At 39.2% G+C, this 21,641-nt stretch overlaps 1 protein-coding gene across 5 annotated transcripts in view; it reads left to right on the forward strand.

The window, feature by feature from the left end:
- The window catches only part of DST (dystonin), a 289,395-nt gene that overhangs the window by 37,284 nt on the left and 230,470 nt on the right, over positions 1-21,641 (forward strand). The gene's annotated exons all lie outside the window — the stretch shown is intronic.

Raw genomic sequence — 21,641 nt, forward strand, 5'->3', positions numbered from 1 at the left:
CAAGTAATACATCTATAATCCAGACTTTTTTATATATGTATATATATATATATATATATATAAATATATATATAATCCCTCTGAAATGGTGTAGTTCACCAAAGGTAAAACATTTTTGTATTTATCAATTCAGGTAGTAGACATCTATTTAAACACCAAATGCAATAACCTTTTATTCTTGCATGTTATTCAACAATTATGTAACAAAGTTGCCTCCCTAAGACATCATTACTGAAATGGGCACATCTGTTAGTGAGTGCATGATTTCTGTCTCTGAAGAAGTAGTCATTCTTAGCATTAAGTATAGAGTAAATTGCAGCTGTTTAAGAATATATCCGACCCATGCAAATTTCTGTAATGCTGTAGATTTTGACCACAGGACTGCCCACAAAAAATACAGCCTTGTGGTTCAGGGAATTGACTAAATGTTGTTAGTGACAGGAAAGGTATCCCATAAATGTTTCATTTGGATTGGATGCCTGATTACAACTTCCTTAATGTACTCTGGTCTTGTTGCATAGCCTGTCTCTGTAGGAAGGAGGGGCAAGCTGTGGCCTGGGGATAGCAAAATGCAGGTTGGGCTGTTTAAACTTTGGTACACTCTGTTTCGCTATTGGCATTTCTGTCTTGTTTTAAGATCTGTAATGCTGCACATTCTGTTGGAGCATGCCAAACAGTTCTGTTTTGTATTCTGAGAACAAAGATGCTGAAAATGGATGAGAGCTAGCAGGTCATCTGATGCATTTTGTTGCCTTTGTAGGATTCATTGGTAATGTAATTTGTTCTAATGATTGATTGATGGTCATGTTAAGTGAACTTGATATTGTTTAAGCAGTGTTTTAAAATTAAGATTTTAAAAAAGAAAATAGATGCCTGTCACCTGGTTCCTTTGAGCTGGCTTCAGGAAGGGACCATTCACTCAAAATGGCTTTTGTACATCTGAAAATGAAGCTGCCACTGCATTTCAGTAATTTGGAGGCTCCTAAATGTGTTTGGTATCAGAAATATTGTTCTTTAGAGACGGCATCATAGAGCAGAGAGGAGGGACTGTGGCAGACACTCCTGCATGTGGATTCTGTGAATTTCTGAATTTCCTTATTTGTGCTGTGGACTCGGGACAGTCAGCTGTGAACTAGGTCTATCTCCTGCTTCAAGGCTTCTGATACTGAACTCTGAAGGAAAGGGCCAAGTAAAAATGTAAAAGCCGCACTTGTACTCTATTTCAGCATTCCTTCTTCTTTAAGCAGAAAGTTTCTCACTTCAAAATTTCTTGGAGATGGGTTTTTTGGAGGTCATTTTATCCATAATGTGAAGCAGATCTGATTTGATTTATGTGAACATTTCACTTTGAGCTAAGTTGAACAGGTCTTAATTTTGGTAGAGTAAAATTACAAGAACCTGAATGTTAGTTAATTCAGCAAAGTCTGTCTGTGTAAATGCCTCAAGATTTGGCATTTACAGAGAAGCTGAATTTGATGGTACACAAACTATGGTTGTGTCTCCACGGCTTTAAAAGACACCTGTTTGGCTGACTAAGTCAGGCAGAACTTGGCCATCAATTCAAATATCTTTGGCATGTGAATTGAGGCAGAGATCAGAGGTCTGTTGCATTGCTTTTCTGGTACTTGCCAATTCCCGTTGAGTCAGCAACATCTTTAAAACAGAGTTCACAGGAGTATCCCATAATTCCTTTATATGGAGATGGTGAAGTATGGGTGGATGGGTGGAAAAATGAAAATAAACTTCAGTCGTTATTTTGGTTTTTTTTTTTGTGTTTTGTTGTGTGGTTTTTTGGGGGTGGTGGTGTTTGGTTTGAGGTATTTCTAATTGTTTATTGTCTTCTGGTTTGCTAATCTCTAGTGATACTTTTCATGAAAATCAGATTATACATTCTTTGATACTATTCAAAACATGCCTGATGTGAGGAATTTATTACACTATTTTGCTAGAACTTGAACAAGTACTTGAAATTAAATGTTTTGTAAAATAAAAATTATTCCATGTCCAGAGAATGGCCATGAAGATGATCAGATGGTTGGAGCACCTCTCCTATGAGGACAGGCTGAGAGAATTGGGGTTGTTCAGTTTGGAGAAGAGAAGGCTCTGAGGAGACCTTATTGTGGCCTTCCAGTATCTGAAGGGGGCCTGTAAGAAAGCTGGTGATGGACTTTTTAGGGCATTGGGTAGTGATAGGACTGGGGAGGAATGTAGCCAAGCTAGAAGCGGGTAGATTTAGATTAGATGTCAGGAAAAAGTTCTTCCCCATGAGGGTGGTGAGACACTGGAACAGGTTGCCCAGGGAGGTGGTGGAAGCCCCATCCCTGGATGTTTTTAAGGACAGGCTGGATATGGCTCTGGGCATCCTGATGTAGTGTGAGGTGTCCCTGCCCATGGCAGGGGGGTTGGAACTAGATGATCCTTGGGGTCCCTCCCAACCCTGACAATTCTGTGATTATTCACATGCTTGAAACTAAATGCAAGTACTTTGTAAGTTCAGGCTTAAAAGAATAAAGTTATGTAAATGTCAAATATGAATGCAGTTTTTGCTGCATGCCTGAGATTTTTCCATCATTAAAGCTATTTAATTTAACAAAGCTTTGATTTTCTGTAGTGGGTGAAAATATTCATGTACTGAATGCTTTCAGTCAACCCAGCTTTCAAACAGGTGAAACAATGCTCACAAAGACACTTCAGTCCAGGGGTCAAATCCTGAAGGGCATGTTAATAGCCAGATCTTACAAGTTGATCTGTGTAGGCAGACTCCGGTGCTTTTGTGAGAATACATTGGCATCAAAAATCCACCCACACAAGCCTCTTCCCAAGCTTGGAGCCTAAGTAGTAGCTCAGCCTTTAATAAGGCATACTCCTGCTGAAATTGGTCATACTTCAGGGCATTCCAACTTGGCCTTAGATGCAATGAAAGTAGGTTAGTCTGTTTCCAGATTTATTTTTATTGTACCATTTTGTTGTGGAGTGTAATTAAATCACCAGTTTGGATTCTGTACATTTTTAGATGTCAGTATGCCATTTAATCTGTGAAAGGACAAAGATGCTGGGCAGATGTATTGGGGGATAATTTCTGTGTGTTGCAATTACACAATTGCTGTAACTATTTCTGTAAGATGAGGAAGATTAGGCCTTTGGGCTTTCAGTAGCCTAAGCCATAAGAAGTGCCACGTAGCACTTCTGAACTCGGTTTGCTTTTAATTGTATTTTCATTGTTCAGTTTCTTAGTCAAGGTGAGAAATTGCAGTATTATAAGTGTTATACAATTGCACATAAATTGCAGTGTTATACAATGCACATAAATAGACATCAGCAGTTAAGGGGAGTCCATAGCCTGATTGTGTTGGAAAACTAAATTAGTTTGCCCTGAGATTTAGTTATCCAGCTATCTGACAGCTATGACACTTTGCACCACTTGCATCTAAAATTAGTAGAGCTCTTCTATACTGGGATTAGAGAGGAGTGTATATGTTTTGGTTCAGAAAATTGATAAAAGTCTGTCTCTTTGTACATATTTCAGAGGGATGTTTTGAGCAACTTAGAGGTGAGACTACAGGTGAACAGAGAGGCCCCTGAATGTCTTTTGCTGGGTACTGAAATGGGTATCCTGTCATCCTGCTTGGACGCTTTCCTAATGCTGGATCAGGTTACAGTCTGAGTGTTCCTCATGTGTCAAGGTCTTTTAGGCACACTAGAAACAACATTAGAAAATATGTATGGTAATTTGGACAGACATTTTGCAGTAATAATAATAAAGCATCCCGGGCAGTTCTACCAAAAGAGCTTTTATGAGAGATTGCTCTTGCTGTGGTTTTAACTCAAAACTTCAGTTAATTTTGGTAGGACTCAGGAACTTAGCTATTGATGTTTATAAATGTTTAATGCTTTAAATTACTTTGCCTTCAGATAAATTTTTAATCTAGAGATGAAGGGTTTACATTATGTTCTAGGAATTAGGCTATGACTCAAGCATTTTCCTGGGGAAGCCACTGCTGTGTACGTAATCTCTGGGAATAAGGTACTGTTGCAAAGGTAGTTCTGGTTCCAGAGTAGGATATTTCCAAAAAACATGCACAGCAATTCTTGGTTGTTAGCCTCAATGACTTTTAATAGAAATTAAGTGCTGCTTGTGCCTTGGAAATTCTCTCCTAATTAATATACAGTGTTCGGATCATAACCTGATGTTGCCAACCCTGTTACTATACCATATATTGCATTTAAAACTCAGTTTTGGAAAGGTTTTAAATATGAAATCTTCTCTGGAGGAAAATAATTCATATTTAGAAAGTAAGTTAATTTCAGAATTGGAAAGCAGATAGGTTTCAAATGTACTGAAATTTTCTTTGTATTGTAGAGCAAACATTTTTTCTCATGCTTTATTACTTTTACTGTCTTTGTTTCATTTTTAGTAGAACAGTTGCTAGGAAACAGTTGTCATTTTGGATAGGTTCTTTGTTTTTCTTCTTTGCAGATAGTTTTTGTTGGCATCCAGTTTATGCTAGACTTACAGTGGCATTTGGCTCAGTGTGTCTTTAAAGGAGAGAAGAACAGACACAGATGAGCTACAGGAAGAAAGACAAAGTTGATTAGGTCTCTTGATGAAATTATCATATAATTTTATGCTGAACAGGATACTTCTGCATTGTGCCATTTCAATTTTTTCAATACAGCCTTTGTTAATAAAGTCTGAACACTCCTTGTGAGGCCAGATCGAGTGTACCTCTGAGAATATTAACCCAAATTCTGATTTTCTGCTTGTCTGTGTTGCAAATCACATTAAATGAAATCAAATTGATTCATGTAAGCATTGTATGCTTCTACTTAGTTTCTACATTTATTTTTGCTGTCTCATGGAGACGCATTCCTTTCAGATCTTGTATTACACTGCATCAGTCCAACTGTCCAACTTGCTGCTTGAAGTGCCTTTACAATAGCACTCAGTAGCTGTCTGTAGTTTGCAGCACCAAACATTTCTAATCCAAGTTATAATCTAATTTATAAAGATTGCTTTAGTGCACTAGAAACAATACATGTTTATGCCTTGATATTTTGACTGTCATATTGAACCATTTTTTGTCTTTGAGAACCACATAATTCTTTAAATTTTCTTGAGTGTTAAGTTTAGACTTTGAGAGCATGTATGACTCTCTGATAATTTGTGATTTAATAGCAACTGTAAGGATTTGATTAAATAAAGTTAGAAAGTGGGTGATCATCTTTATTTTTGCATGAGATGTGTTTTGAATTTGGTGCCTAGATTTTTGTAGTCAGCTTGGTGACCAACATTGTGAATTGAATAAACTGTTGCTTATTTAGAAGTGTGACTAAAATGTTGATGGATCTTCTTAAAGTTTGTGCTGGATTTCCCCCCCCCCCCCCCCCCCCCCCCCCCTTTCTTTGTGTTTCCTCAACCAATTCACTTTTTTGAGTCTATCCACATCTGATCATCATATATCTTCATACATCTTCAGGTATGCCTTCAGGGTATACTTGTTCATTGTTCTGTTTCCCTGTTAAGGAAAAAAATAGGCACCAAATGAAAAAGAAAACAACACCACCACCACCACCCTCCAAAACAGAACCCAAACACTTCCTACCATCTGGAAGATCCAGTGTGACTCCTGTTAGTCTGCCTTTGTTTCCCTGTTTTCCCTTCCTCTATCTGTTTCAAGTTTATTCAAGCTAAATTTTAGCTGTCGGTTGGACTCCTGTACATACAAAGTTCAGGCAGAAGATTGGCTTGCTTTGAGGGACCTCTTGGGGAACACTCTTGTGCCCTCCCTGCACCAGTGTTGCAGAGGAGTGAATCATGCTTCCTCCTCTACTGATCCCTTTGGTGGAAAAAGGGAAGACCTTGATTCCAGTCTCCTCCTGCTTGCTGCTGGAGTGGAGAGCACCCATGGTGTGCTAGCTCTAGCCTTACAAAGCAGCGCAGGCTTCACACCCTGAACTGGAGTTCAAGCTGTAGAGAAGCCTTTGAGATGTTCCTTATCACAATCAAATGTAAAAAAAAGTGTGTGTGTGTGTGTGGAATGAGATTTCTCAGGTTATGTGCCTGTGTGCTGGTTCCTGCTGTGAACTTGAGTTTCTGGAGTTGGGATAAAGCCTGGCTGGGTCTTGAGTCTCAGGTACTGATGTGCTGGCATCCTACTGTTAGAGTATTTCAAGTGCAGAGTTTAATCCCTCTCTGTGAAAGTGCTGTGAGAGAACACCACATAGGGGACAGGCACTAACACGGTCACTTATTTTGCCGTTATTGTACTGCTTTTGCTCCTGGTTTCGGTATTGCAGCTAGAGCCTGGGCATGTGAGCATTGCTGGTTTGGATGAGAGAGTTGGTCTGGTTTTGTGCTTGGACCTTGCGCTGGCAAAATGACAGCAAGTGCCCCCTCCCTGCTGTGTGTGACCAAGTTAATGATGCAGTGCGTTGAGATGTCTTCTTATATCTTAACTGCATTTTAAACCCCCAGGACTTGTTTTACATACTGGCTTAACAACTTGGTTGATAAACGATTTTAAGTTGATTTATTTGCCCCTTTTTTTTTTCTTCATTGAGTAAACAAACAGGCCATCATAGCATTTATCTCAAAGACTAGCAGTTAGGGTTGACAAATGGCTTAGATGCTGTGTGAGATAATGGAGTCTGCTGGTAATTTGATTTTTGTCAGGCTATAAAATAAGCAGAAGAGAGCCTAATTAATATTTCTGGTCTTTTTGTGTGTGTGTGTGTATTTCACTTAAAATGTGATTATTTTTTTCCTTTGTATTTCATGGTTAAAATTCTCAGCCACTACAATCTCTTTGTGCCTCTTAAGTTCTCTCCATGCCACAGTACAAAGCATTCAATAACTCTGCATGCAGTTTAGTACTTCTGCTGCTAATGTTCTTGGCATTACTGTATGTAGTACCTTTGTTGCATTACTGGTTTATGTCTTTGATATGTGTTTAAGGATTGCCTTTGGGTTGTGCTTAAGGTATCTTTTCAAATTAGCAGTATATATGTGTGTATTTTTCTTATTTGGAAGACACTAACAGCATTTTTGTTAAATTGGGTAGCTACATGTCTATATTTGCCGCTCATCCTGCTTTGCCTTGCCTGTACTAAACACGTTCTTGATGCATACTGTTGTCTGCTTTGTGAAGAGTGGCATCCTTCATGATCTTGCCTAATTCTTCCTGTGAAGTTTGTAAACAGGATTTTTTTTTGCGTCAGTTATTGCTGATATTTTTACAGTGATAACAATTTTGTCTGCAAGCAGAGATTTTTCTCACTTGTTGGCCATTTTCACTTTTTACATCAGGGTAAAGCTATTTTTGTTTGAATTGGTGTCAGAGTTGCTGTTGGCATTGTTTCTGTCCAGACCTTGAGGGCCATAATGAGCCTGACTGTCCCAGACCACCTACCCAGGTCTCCCCCACCCTTCCTATGGCCCAGGACCCTATTTCAGCTCCGTGGGGCTGGCAGCTTCTGTCCAGTGATGCTGCAGCAGGGCAGGTCTCTAGCTCTGCACAGCCCCCTGCCTGCCTATGGGCCCACATCCTGGCCTGGGAGATGGCTTGATGCCCAAGGAATGGGGTTGTATTAGTGCCTCCCCTCCTGTGTGGGGCAGTGGGATGGGCCTGGCTGCTGACTCCTGCCTTGCTGCACCCCTCCATGGGGAGTCCCCTGCCTCCTCCAGCATCCTGACCCCAGGTTGCTGCCAGCCTCTGCGGTACCATGACAGCTTTGTTGAAGGCCTTTTGGCTTCAACTACATTCTTTAAATCGCCTTTCCACTACTGATCATTTTCTTTGTTTGTAATTTTGCTCTCTCTCTTGACTTTGTGATACATGTGTGTCAACTTCATGTGGTGCGCTTCGGGACATGGTTTAATGGCCACGGTAGTTGGTGGTTGGACTCTATGATCTTGGATGTCTTTTCCAAGAACTGAAACAATTCTATGATTCTGTGGTTTACACCTTCTGTACCTTCCTGGCTATTGTGCTTAGTTGTGTTTGTGTCATGTCCTGTTTGGTGATGGCCTTTCTAGGAATGGCCTTTCTAGACTGTGCTGACCACTCTGCAAGGCACTGAGAGCCGAGTGTGATAACCAGGCTAGCAGAGATCCTGCCTGTGGGGCCCAACCTTACAACCTCTGAGTACAACAGGCCTGGGAACAGTAGCCAGATTCAGCCATCAGTTCAGATCCCCATGGGGTTTGAGATGTGCCCAGGGGCCATAAGAGAACTGTCAAGATTGACCAGTCTCCAGTAGTGTCCTTTTCAGCTTCCCTTCAGAACAGGCTAATAAGTACCTTACTACTGAATCGAGTTGTACACACTGTATCAGTCAAATCAGTCATTCCCTTGCTGCCCTGTATGCTTCTCTCCATGGAATGGTTATTTGCAGTTTTGCTACATGCTCCTTAAATGATGTGACAGACACTGCTTAGCAGTGACCTGTCACTCGGCAGGGAAAAGTTTATGGTCATTTGAGTTGTTCAGGTTGGCAGAAAATGCATTCGTTTTTCCCTCTCTTTCTGGCTATTGTTACACTTCCTTGACTGTTGTGACCCAATGTCACACTGTAACAGGGGGACTCCCAGGATACTGCAACCAGTCTGTTAGAGCAGTTGATGTGGTTGTTGGCTGGTTAAGTGCTCTGTATACAAACTGCTGCATCCAGGCCCAGGATGTTTTACAGGAGGAGATTATCTGTTAGACAGTAGCATACTAGAGATTTAAGGCTGAAGTACAGAAGAGATTTTTATAAGGTCTTGCCCAGTCTCATGTAGACTTTGTTATTGACAGTCCTTGACTGTTGTGTTTGAAGCAAATTGTCTGGGTTGGTTTTTTTTTTTTTTTTAAATTATTATTAGACTTCAGCTTGTCACCCAAGGGTACACATTTAATACATCTTGTCTTTGTCTCATGGGTCAGCTTAGGATACAGTGATTTTGAAATTTATCAGTCTTCCCTCACGTATGTCTGAGTGTTGCCTTCATGACCTTATGCAGAGACAAATATCACTTGAGCTATTTTTGGTAGCTGTTATTTCAGCAACAAATATCTACCTGATTCTCCAAGCAACAGCACTTCACCATGCTCATGAAATTCTCCCATGGTTTATTTCTGAATCATGAATTTTCATCTACAACCTCCCTTCTTTTTAGAACCACATTTAGTACAGAAGGAATAGATTAATGTTCTCAAGATCTTGTTTTCTTCTACTGACCATTGCCTCCTCTGTTTGTTGTGGTATGTGGAAGTTAAGAAAGTGCAACTGTGTCTTCAAAGTGCATAACCTAATCTTGCCAAGATACTGGCTGTCTGGTAGCCTTTTTCTCCTGCTGAACATCAGGACTCATTCCAGGAGACCAGTTGCTGCATCCTGTAGTCACTTCATGTGTAGGTAAGTTAGTTTAGCAGCTCTGCAGTGTAAACAGATAAGCAATAAGAGTAACATGTTTTGGACTTAGCTGCTGAGTTGTATGTCTGGTTCAGGAGAGTGTCATATCAACTGTTGCTTGACCAAGGCAGCTGAAATGGCTCATCCATATCTGTCTGGGAGGAAATGGTGTTGGCCAGTTATGTGTAGTGGGAGTCAAACTGACTCACTTGCAAGAGAGTATGACCAGCTTTGTACACCACAGTCCAGTCACTGGCATGTCTGACGTTTGCCTCCAGGTAACCATGATGTATCTGATATGCTCTGTGTCCCGTTGTTGCCTGGCCTTATAATGCCCTACTTGTCTTGAGAAGGCATTTCCTTTTCCAGAATGCAGCAAGACAGCAGGATTGACATTAGCAAGGATTAGAGGTAAGGAATTCAGGGCAGTCATTGCAGTACATTGAAATCTGAATTGAAGTTGAAGGAAATGTTACTTGTCTTGAGGTTACATCATGCTAGTAATCAATGTGATTTGGACCATTTTATGATACTGGTCATGGAAGTGTCTGCTTCCGTGTCCTGAAATGCTTTTTCTCCAGATTGGGCTGCAGACGAGCTCTGTTGGGAATCGGGCATGACCTATGCTCACCCTGAACTGTGCCTGAGAATTGTCTGGGAGATAGACAGCTGACAGGGGCTGAAACCAAGCCAGGGGTGGCTTCATCAAAAACTTCTTGGAACTGCAAGATTTAATTCCAATGCCTAGGAATGCATAGATGCTGTTCAGTTTGCTTGGACAGATGTAGTCTGAAAACTGTTCTAAAAAGATTTTTACAAGCTCAGTTTAGAATATACTAGGCTTTAGTCAGTGCCATAATTGGCATTTGCTCACAGTAATTAAGCAGTCTAAATTCTGATGTCCTGTTTTTAGGACCATTCATGCTACTAAGAGTGGAAAATTGTTTGTGCAGATTTAGAGAAAAAAACCCAATCTTATGAATACTAAGCTATGAAAAAAAATCAAATGTAATGGAAGTTATTTGTTATGATTTCTATTTGTTTGATAAAGTATTCCATCTGCTTGAATAAGAAGCTTTTGATGCTTTTCCTGACATCTTTATGAGCTGGGGTTTTTTGCAACTATGAATTCGGTTTATGTTGAAAACGGGAGTATTCCACGGGATAACCAAACTCTGAGCACTCAGGAAGAGCTGGGGAAAAACCAAAAAGGTGTAAATTTAAGGTGTGATGCTGTTTCTCAAACAATGCTTTAATTGTCAAGAAAGTTACACATGAGCATGAAAAAGTTTGGTACCTGGCCTAAGATCGTGAAGTGTAGATTACACCAAACAAAGGTGTTTTCAAGAGGATACAGTCTCAAGCTGCACCAGGGGAGGTTTAAGCTGGATGTTAGGAAGAAATTCTTCACAGAAAGAGTGATTGGCCATTGGAATGGGCTGCCCAGGGAGGTGGGTGGAGTCACCATCACTAGAGGTGTTTAGGAAGAGACTGGATGGGGCACTTGGTACCATGGTTTAGTTGATTAGATAGTGTTGGGTGATAGGTTGGACTCGGTCTTTTCCAACCTGGTTAATTCTGTTCTGTTCTGTTCTTAGGTTTGATGGGGAAGGAGTATGCACTAATATGTATTTTAGTAAGATTTTGATAGGATGCATTAAGCTGCAGAAATTGTATGACTCAGTGCTTTGTGATCCCTCAGCAGTGGTTTGTGTCTTCAGGGGACTGGTGTGCTGTCTCACTGTGCACATAACTGTGCATCAGGACTGCAGATGAGAAATGTCACACTTCTATTTCTTTCCACCCAATGAAGTCACACAGTCAGATGGAAAAATGCTCCCTTTCACAAGTGACCTGCTCTTAGAGAAAGGTGGCCAGAAGAGTGTGTGTGTTACAAATGTAACATAAGTAGGTATAGTGAAAAAGGATTTAGAAAGTATCATCTTATGGTTGGATGTATTTATTTATTTGAAATACTTCTTATAGGTTAATCCTGTGCCACAGTGGTTGTTTACTGTTGTCTGTGCTTAGTGTCGTTTGATCTGAATGCTAATATATCTTATTTTAGGTCATCCAGTTATAATTATTATTATAATAAGGGTGACCTTATTACTCTCTACAACTACCTGAAGGGAGGTTGTAGACAGACGGATGTTGGCCTCTTCTCCCAGGCAAGCAGTACCAGAACAAGAGGACACAGTCTCAGGCTGCACCAGGGGAGGTTCAGGCTGGATGTTAGAAAAAAGTTCTATACAGAAAGAGTGATTGCCCATTGGAATGGGCTGCCTGGGGAGGTGGTGGAGTCGCCATCATTGGAGGTTTTTAGGAGAAGACTTGACAGGGTGCTTGGTGCCGTGGGTTAGTTGCTTGGGCGGTGTTGGATTGGTTGATGGGTTGGACGCGATGATCTTGAAGGTCTCTTCCAACCTGGTTTATTCTATGTATTCTAATTTTACTTGTTTGGTACAAGTGTTTTGCAATTGGCTTATTATATAGTGCTTTGTAACATTCATCTAATAAAGCTATAGGATATTCAGATTTTTCTTTACATTAACTTTGGTCTGGATACCTAATTTTAGGTTCTGACCCAGTCATTTGTGTTGGGTTATACTAACAGCTGTATCTTTCCTGTAAACTTAAATTTCTTCCATTACCTTTTGGTAAGTTAGCCTAGCTGGAAGGAGAACAGCCGCTGTAAATAAGGATATATGCGATGCAAAGTGAAATCAAATTATTGCTTAGTCATTGTTTTCACTGTGATGTGAAGATGACAAGTCAGCAGCTGGTCTGCATTGTACCTTCTGACAGATTAGACAAGTTGAATAGTAAGGATCAGTCTTCTAGAAAAAATAAAATAAAATGAATGCATAGGATGTCAATCAGAGTTAATGCTAATTTCAGCTTCAGTTAACTCTGCAACAGAGGAATGGGGCAAAAGAGTCACAGAATTTCAGGGGCTGGAAGGGACCTCGAAAGATAATCTAGTCCACCCCCCCTGCCAGAGCAGGATCACCTACACCAGATTACACAGGAATGCATCCAGGCAAGCATATCTTATATTAGCACATCAAAAATGTGCAGTATAATAGTGCCAGGTTTTGGATTGAAGAATTTAAATTCAGACCATGTACAGAAATGTCTGATTCTCCATCTTGAGATGCTGCTGGTTGATATACTGACATTGGGAAAATTTTAATGCTACTTTTCTTCAAGGCAACTGAATCCCATAATTAGATGGAATTGCCAGCACTGTTTGAGTGATGTAAAGGTAGAGCAAAAATCAGCAGGAAATGAAAATGTAAATAAACAGTAGATAGAAAGTATTGCTTTTTCAGCAAAATAGAATGTGTTGAAAGACTGAAAGAACAGAAAAGTATCTGAAAGCTGCAGTGAGTATGTAGATCTGAGCTCAGAATATCATGCTATGCTGCAAAGCTTAATATATACTGTGACATATTTGCTGTGTTTAACAGTAAACAGCAGGAATAGTAGAATAATAAAACTTTTAAAAACTGTACTGGAAATACTCAGCTAAGGAAGAGCTACCATTATTAAGTAAAATATATCTTAAACTTGTAGGTTTTTTATTTGGTATATTTTTAAATTGGCACTTTTTTTTTTTTTTTGCTGAGTAATTTTCTGTAATCTGAAATAGCATCAAATATCTGTGGGAGCCAAGTTGCAAAGTTCACCTCCTACCTGAAAGGCTGAGATCAGATGGAAACCTTGTTCCTTGATTCCCAGCAGTGCAAAACATGCTCTTCAGAGCTGTGAAGTAACTGAATTTGTAGCAAATTAGATCAAAGGCAGTACTTACTTTACAAAAGTCATAATCATTTCTTTTTTGCCCCCACTGTATTTTGTGGGTTGGGTTGTCCTTTTGAGGAATGAGGAATGTGTTCCTTGATCTATTAAATCTCTTTCTAAATTAGAATATCCTGAAAGCATGTGAGTTTGTGGCCGGGGAGCCATCAAGACTAAGACCTTATGCCAACCCAGTGTTAATAGCTAACATGATACTTAAAATAAAGTGATTCATAAACACTTCTAAAAGAGATGATCATCTTTAGTGGGTAGGAGATAACTGCTAAAATAATGTTTTCTCCTTTGTGACTTTTCTCCCATGTTGGCACTACAGTTACACTGCAGAATTGAAAACTCCTTATGGCATGGTCACTGCATAGAGTTCATAGAAGTTTGTGGGAATAATGGGAAAATTAGTTGACCAGAATTCTGTTGATATATCTAGATTTTTTTTTTTTTTTTAAAGAGAAATTAAATAACTCTGCAATGTAGGAGTCTTTTTGCATGGCAAAACAAAGCTGTCAAAAGGAACATGGTTGTTTATCAAATAAAAGAAGTTTTAAAAGCTTGAAAAGGATAAAGAGAGAAAGTACATTTTAGAAATCTGGACAAGGATTTAGTCCATCTCATCTGAATTTCTTGTAAGTCATATGTTCCTTATGTGATCACTTGAACGTGTGCTTTCAGGAGGAGGGAGGTTCTAAATAGGTTTTGGCTGCTTACTGGTACTTGGCTTCAGCAGCAGGTGTGAAAGATGCTCTATCAGTACACATAGTCATCAGGTGGTGTAGGCACCCTCACTGGGCATTGAACAGATCACTGCTGTATTGAGGTATTTAAATTCATCACTTGAAAACCTTGATAAATGTCATAGTCCTATTACTCTAAGTCTTGTAAAAGTAAAGAAAATATTCTTTGCACAAATTGTTTACTGTAGAAGAAGGGTTGTTTTTGGATAGCTTTGGAATGGCTATGTTTGGTCTCAGAATAGAATGTAAACATCTTGTAAATGAAGGGAGAAACTTGGCAGAATTTGGTTGGATGTGTTAGAATATTGTTTTGTTGTTTTAACCTCTTGTATGCCTTAATCACACACATGCCAGTAGAAAATAACCAACTGAGATGTGACACATGTGCTTTCTGATAGCGTATGTAACTTTGCCGTGTAACGTAATAAACATCTTTGCCTGCTAACATCTTGGCCTGGAAGCTGTGTTTGTAGTGCCTTCAGGGTGTTGGAACACCTATACCCATACTGTAACAGTTTACAAATAACTAGGAATTAAAAGGTGGAGAAGATGAAGTGTGCGTATGTACAGGCTTGTGTTGTCCTGACTGAAGTGTCTGAGAAGACAAAGGTACAACATCTGTGCTCAGCTGTGCAGATGAGGGAAGTTATGTTGGAGGTTAGCAAAAATACACATTTAAATATTTTTTTTTTCTTACTTGCTGTAAAACCAAGTTGGTTTTGGTTTGAGAATGTGGCCTGTGTTGGCTCTCTTACCAAGGGCTATAAATATGATGACTACCTATGGACTGCTGCTAAAGAAAGGAAGGGAAGAGAATATTTGACCTCTCCTGAGTAGATCATGACAATATATATTTATATCTGTAATCACTGATATATTTTTTGCTAGGGATTTGTGAAGGGCTGTATGATTTTGTGACAGAAGAGGAATTTCAGGAACATTTCAAGCCTGATAAAAATGCTTTAGTCCCCTTGTATAGTCATTGAGTACTGGCCGATTTCCTGTAGTAGGAGAAGTTGTTCTGGAGAAGTGTTTTGAGGTTAGGATACATAGATGGTATTTGAGTTTAAGTTAAAACTGTATTTTGTCTTGTACTGTGATGCATAACTGAAGACTGAGGTGCTCAAAAGTGCTCTTACTTGATCAAATGTGAGCCAACTGTTGTTTGTTCATCTCTGTTAGTGGTAAGAGTACTCCACAGTGTATGCTCTTTTCCTTTGGTGAAGAAAGTCTAACTCACCTGGTTGCATGAATCATTTCCAAAGGCAGGTATGTTAAGTAGTGTTGCTGAGAGGAGCTTTTAAAGGCCTTTACTCATCAATAAAACTAATTTGCATAAAAGCACTGTTTCAGACATGGAGTTTAAAAAAATATCTGTGAGATGCCTGTTACAGAAGAACCAATATTAAATCATTCCATTGCAGTTTTGGTTTTCCTTATGACATTTAATTAATATTTGTATGTATTTAGAAAGCACTTGAATATTTATGCTTACGCTGCTTCTACATGTTGTTGGCAGAATGCTAGGGAGTGACACTTCAAACAGTATGAGTAGTTGGAATTAAAGAGACTGTTACGTTTGATGCCAGGTTTTGTGATTAAGCCTGCGACTTTTGTAACATTATCTCTAAAGCACTCCATTGTGTTCATAGCTTTGTTTTTTTACTTATGTAAATGGATATGTTTGATCTTCTTACTCATGAACTCGCTGTTTTATTAAAAAAACCCCTTACAGAACAAAATCCCACCAAAACCCCAAATGAAACAGAAAAGCCAAGCAACCAACCTTCTTCCCTTGCCAGTCATGATAGATATCGAGGAGCAAGCAGAGGGCTAAGACAGAAATATCATGGTCAAGAGTAATCCCACCTCACTGAGCTGTCAAAATTAGGAGCGTGAGACCTGAACTTGAAACCACTGTTTGGATATATTCCTTTCTGTTTGACTACAGAAAGAATTAGAAGGCGGTTGTGTTTAACGGTGAAGTGCTTAACTGGGGTGAAGAGGTATGAAGACCTGTACTTTTAGACTGTTTTACTTCTATTTGAACTTTGGGACTCATAAGCACTTTCCAGGTCCTGTCTTACAGCCTGTCCACGTCCTGATTTAATACAGGGGTGAGCCCTGAGAAAACGCTATTCTCTTCCTTCTGCTTTAAATCTGCATCTTAGTTTCCAAAGAAAGGAAACACAGGCCTGAAGCTGGAAGAAAGCACTAGTGTGCTTAGATCAAGTCCACAGCCTGAAGAACCTTAGAGCCCATTACAGAACTTGGATACTGTGCAGTGTAGGTGCAACTTAAAAAGCTGCTGGGTCATCAGCGGACAAAGCTGAGACTACTGAAAACAAGAATGGTGGTGACTGAGGTGGTGTGACACAATAGAGACAAATAAAATGACGAGCAGAGGGGAAACTCGCAAAACTTCTGTGTTAAATTTTGCAAACCCATGCACTCACAGACTATGTAGGGTGTATAAATTGCAGGGTTTATAAATTTTAAGGTTTATTACCTCTTCACAAGTAGTGGATTCAGTCTTGAAATGGCAGCTGAAGAGCACTTCAGTCTGCCAGTAAAGATGTGAGAGCAAAACCTTTATTTTGAGGAAATGATCTCACATGCTATTTTTAAGGTAACATAAGTGCAGGGTTGCACTTCAATTAGGATGGTCAAGGCCAGATGTCTACTAAGCTTATTCTGTTAGGAAGATGAACTTAAAGAGGAGGACTGTAGAAGTGGGTGGCAATGGAGAATTTTAAGCACAGGAAGCAGCTGATGTTCAAAGAGCATTGGATATTTATTATAGAAATATAATATGAAGAAACCAGTCTCCAACATGGGAGGCTCCAGCCCTGAAGCCCTGGTGATCTCTCTGCTACCCTGAACTGATTTGCTTTTGCTTCCTTCCTGAGAAACAAATCTGCCTGTCAGTGTGAATGCTGAGCTCTCCGCCTACCCTTTCACATTTTTCCTGAGATAGTTTTAGTAATTGTGGTTCATATGCATGAGGGGAAAAAATAGTTGAACTCCTAGAATTGCTGATTGTGCCACTAGTCCTTATGAAGTTGTAGCATTCAGAATTGCCACTGGTACGTAAAAATACAAAGGTTTTTAATTATACAAAATGCAAATCTTAGATCTTTATAAGTATGATACTTGTGTGAAAGGGAATGTGAGTATGAAAAAACATGTGTAAGAATGTTTTTCAGCCTATAAAGAGCATCTGCAGCGCAGGGAATTTGAGGATCCAGTTGGAGATTGCTCAGTCCAGGAACAACACTTGTCATCTGTGGATGTGTGATTCAGCAATTAGAGAGGCTTGCTTCTGATAATTGTCAGAGCTAAAAATTACTAGTACCTTTAATGTTCTTCACTAACAAAATCCCTTTCTAGTGGAGTCTCATGGCAACGTGTTTCGGATGCATAAATCAGTGGCTAAAATCCCCTTCTACCTATGTAACACAAGGCTCTGGAAAGTGTGTGCTTATTCTGGTTCACTTAAATATTTTTGCTTGTGTTTGCTTGTGTTAGCTTAGTCATATCACTTCAAAGGTGTATTTGATTTTCCTGAAAGAGATTTTCTTAGTGAAACAAGAGCATATCATCTCAAGTTTAAACTTTAGGAGTGTCATTTTCTTGGGGTCTGGTGATGCACCTACTAAGCAATTCACATCCTGCATATGTTTGTAGTAGTTGCTAAAAATGCAGTTAGTTGCTTTATATTGGGGAAAACCAGATACTGGGCTGTAATCCCTGCTAAAAGGATCCATTATGATTTTCCTTCTTGGAAATGGAAATTTGAACTTGTAAACACCTGGATTTCTTTACAAAAGATGAGCTCAATACTTTATTGACTGAGGCTTTTTTTTCCCCTAGCAGTTTGCCAGATACCTGGCGCCAGAATACAATCTGATTTTATTCTTTTCTAGTTAAAAATAAATGGGACAACTCGGAGAAAACATTTCTGTTGGCTAATTTTTCTGAAGGACAGCTTCAAAGTGACAAATAAGGAGTACAGTAACAAAGAGAGCACATGACCAACACTGACCTATTTAGTCTGTATTTCATCTGGTTGTGATAATCCTGGATGAGACTTCTTAATTCTGCTAAGACTATTTAGACAATTTACACGAAGCTGTGGTCTTTTTTTTTTTTGTGGTGGTGGGTGGGGTTTCTTTTGTGTGGTTATTTGTTTGTGGTTTTGTTTGTTTTGGTAAGTGTTTAAAAATGGTTGGAAAGTAATATTTTTTTCATGGTTTTAGATAACCTGGAGTTTGAAAAGTAGTACAAATGAGTCAAATGCTCTTGGGATGAAGTAGTTGTATTGTCCAGGTGGAGGCACTGGGGCTTCCAGGCCTACCCCAGTGCTTTCTTTCCTCCTGGAATAAACACCTTTACTGCTTGTAACCACAATAGCCTCGTTGCCCAATATAAATTATTCTAAAATTGCATGCTGGCTGTGATTAACTGGTTGGTTTGGACTAGATTTGAGGGTGAGATCACATCTCTCCCCTTCTTCTAATTGGTTTAGCAGTGTTGGTGTAAACCAGCTTTTGCTGTGTTAGGTGTTTCTTTCCTATCCATGACTGTTTCCTCTTTCCTCCTCACTGAGAAGACTCTAGGTTTTGTTCATGGAAGTATGCTTTCATGTTTGTTTAATATTGAATCAAAACATTTACAATTAATTCATTTTTTTCCAACAATGAAAAAACTTATTTTCCATTACCCTGAACAGTTTCCTATGCTTCCCAGACTGTGTTTGAGGGGGAAAAAATAAAGAAAGAAGGTGTGTTTTGCGTATGTAAATTTTTGGTAATTTTGGATTGAGAATGTAACTTTGGAAGTTGTCCAATTACCCTCTTACTGTGCCAGTACAGGATGGCAAAATTCACTACTTCCTGCTGTTGTACATTGAGACTAAGCATTTTTAGGTAAAGAGCATGCTGACGTTCTGATTCCCATTCTATTTCTACAGTAATGAATTTTCAATATGTTAACAAAAAGTCTAGAAAAACTGGAAGACAGAAGCTGGCAAAGGTAAAGATGACAAATCTATTTTGGCCTTACTGTTGGCTGAGGGAGAGCTGGAAAAGCCAGAGATTTGCCAGCCAGAGCTTCCTGGCAAGGAGAACTAACCTATCTCATACCTTTTGGAAAAAACACTCTGACTAGATGTGGTACAAAAGTCTTCCGTGTGGCATCTGGGAAATCGTTTACAGAGACTAGAATGTTCCTGTCTTTGCAACTGATTTATACCCTGGGCCAAGGAACAATAAGTAAGATTGACATGGAAAGTCATCAGCCGTCATTTTTTTGTTCTAAGTGATTATGTAGTCTTAAAGTAGGTTTTGTCTTTCTGTAGTTCAATTTTATATCTTTTTTTAATTATCATTTTCCATTTCCTTGATACCTGTGTGTGCCAGATCAACCTTGGCTCCTGGCTTTCTGTTGGACTGTAGATTGAACACCTTGCAAAGAGATTTACTCAGGCTTCAGTGACAAACATACCAACTGAATTGCAGTAAAAAGTTCAAAACAAGCTTGTTCTGGTTTGTGTGGTTTGGTTTGGTTTTGTGTTTGGTTGGTTGGTTTTTTGCTTTTTTTTTGTTTTTGTTTAAATATTAGGCTTATAAATTACTGTTGTTGGCCTTATAACTGCTTCAAAAAAATCTTTTTGCAGTATCCAGTGTCTATATTGCTGTAGCACAAGAATAGTGTGATCTTAGGACTGGTGAAGTAACTGTTACTTCAGTCAGATTTTTTTCAGCTCACATGAAGGAACACAACATCAGGGAGACCGAATTGGGAGAAAGAGCTGAGTTACTCCTGTAAGCCTTTCTATAAAGGAAATCAAGGGGAATTAAGCCCCCAGCCACAAAAATGGTAGTTCTGCTCTTAAGCTAAATAGTAATGCACTATTAGCTCATGTTCAAGTGCAGTAAATAGGGAAATAAAATGTCATGGTACTTTTACATACTTGCAGCTTGACCTTTCCATTAACTAAATGTATTAACTGCACACACTAAACACGCTTGCATAGTTCTAAATAAATAATAGAAGCAATCTGCTAGTGTAGTGATTATATGTTTGATTTCATATACATTAAGTGCCTACCACTGTATTAATAAATGGTCTTTGAAACCACGCTTGGGCAGAGGTAAGAGCAGGGCTCAGTATTAGCTGTCTTTAGAGGTTCTTTTTTAGATTACCTGTAATTTTTACCAAGTGATGTGATTTTGGTTGATTTGGGTTTGTTCTCTTGTTGGTTTTGTTTTGTTTTCTGAACTATACAAATGTAATTTATTAATAAAGGAAAAAATACATGTCCAGTTCCTTAAAGAGAGGAATATGGATATGGTGATATTGGCTGTTTTAGTTGTAGTTCACTCATGGTGGAGAAACAGTGTTTTGCTAGTCTTTCTGTTTCTTTCCAACTTGAGAAATACTTAATTGTCTCCTTAGGACAGTTAAACAGACAGCTTGGCTATTTGCAGAATGTTGCTCTAATTCTACAAAGGTTGAGTAGATCTGATGTTATCTTCCAGGTGTGTGTTAGAATGCAGGAACTAAAATCAGAAGTGATTTACCTTATGTCTTCCTGAGCAGTTACCTTTTCTGTGTGATCCAGCATGACAGTTGAGTTCAGCTGGTCAAGGTGTTGTAAAAGTTCTTGATGGGAAATGTCTGGGGGCTGCTGGTAGGCCTGTGTGTTGTAGGATGGTGGACCTGGCTTCCTCCCTCTTTTGACAGATCTGGAATCAGTTGACCTTCCAGTGATAGTCCATTTTTCCACTTCATCTTTTTTATGGAGGAATTGACTTGTGTTGAAAATAAGTTTAGATCACATCTTCGTGCTAAATATTAAACCTGGAATTTTCTATTGTTTTTGCAAAGTAGTTTGTTTCATAGCTAAGGCTTACTTGGTGTCAATCATGGAAGCCTGCATTTTCCCCTTCCATTAGTGTTTTTATTTTAGTCTTAGAAATACAGTTTCTCAGGAAGACTGATTTGAAACTGTTGCAGGTGCTCTTTTTGATAATCTGCTAGCATCTTTCCCCTAAGGTGGTCTTTCAGGTGATTTGAATTAGAAAACTAATAGGAATGCACTTACAATTTGAATAGTAATAATAAAAGGGAAAATGCTTAAACCTTCAGATGTTGTCCCCATTTTTACCTGCGCTGTTTTTTGGAAGAGTGCCCTTCAAGCTCTGAGGGTAAGTCTTTGGGATATAACTCAGGAAGCTAGGCACCCTGGGAAAACATATCCCTGTTGTTCATGCTGCACAGCTGTAAGATGTCTGCTCCTGTGAAAACTCTGCTTCCCAATGCAAATTCTGGTTCTGGAAGCTCAGTAATGAGTTGCTTTTTAAAAGTGGTTAGATAATGAGAGAAAATCCCTCAGCACTTTCCAGTTTCTCATCCCTGGAAGAGAAAAGTTGAAGTTGGCTATTTTAACTTCTTTTTGATTTATTTATGTGCTGAATCCATTTTCTTGATGTGAACACATACTGCGTTCTGGCATTGCTACCTCACATATGGCTCAAGAGGCTCAGATCAGGTTCCTGGACATGGAATTAATCTCATTCTCTGGCTATTTCTGCATCCCTTCCATCATCCTGAGCTGTATAGGATCAATGCCAGGTTTCCACTGGATTAAAACTTAGAAGAGTCTAATAATATTAACCCTACCTCCCATCT

The sequence above is a fragment of the Dryobates pubescens genome, chromosome 3, assembly GCF_014839835.1.
Source record: "Dryobates pubescens isolate bDryPub1 chromosome 3, bDryPub1.pri, whole genome shotgun sequence".
Lineage (NCBI taxonomy): Eukaryota > Metazoa > Chordata > Aves > Piciformes > Picidae > Dryobates > Dryobates pubescens.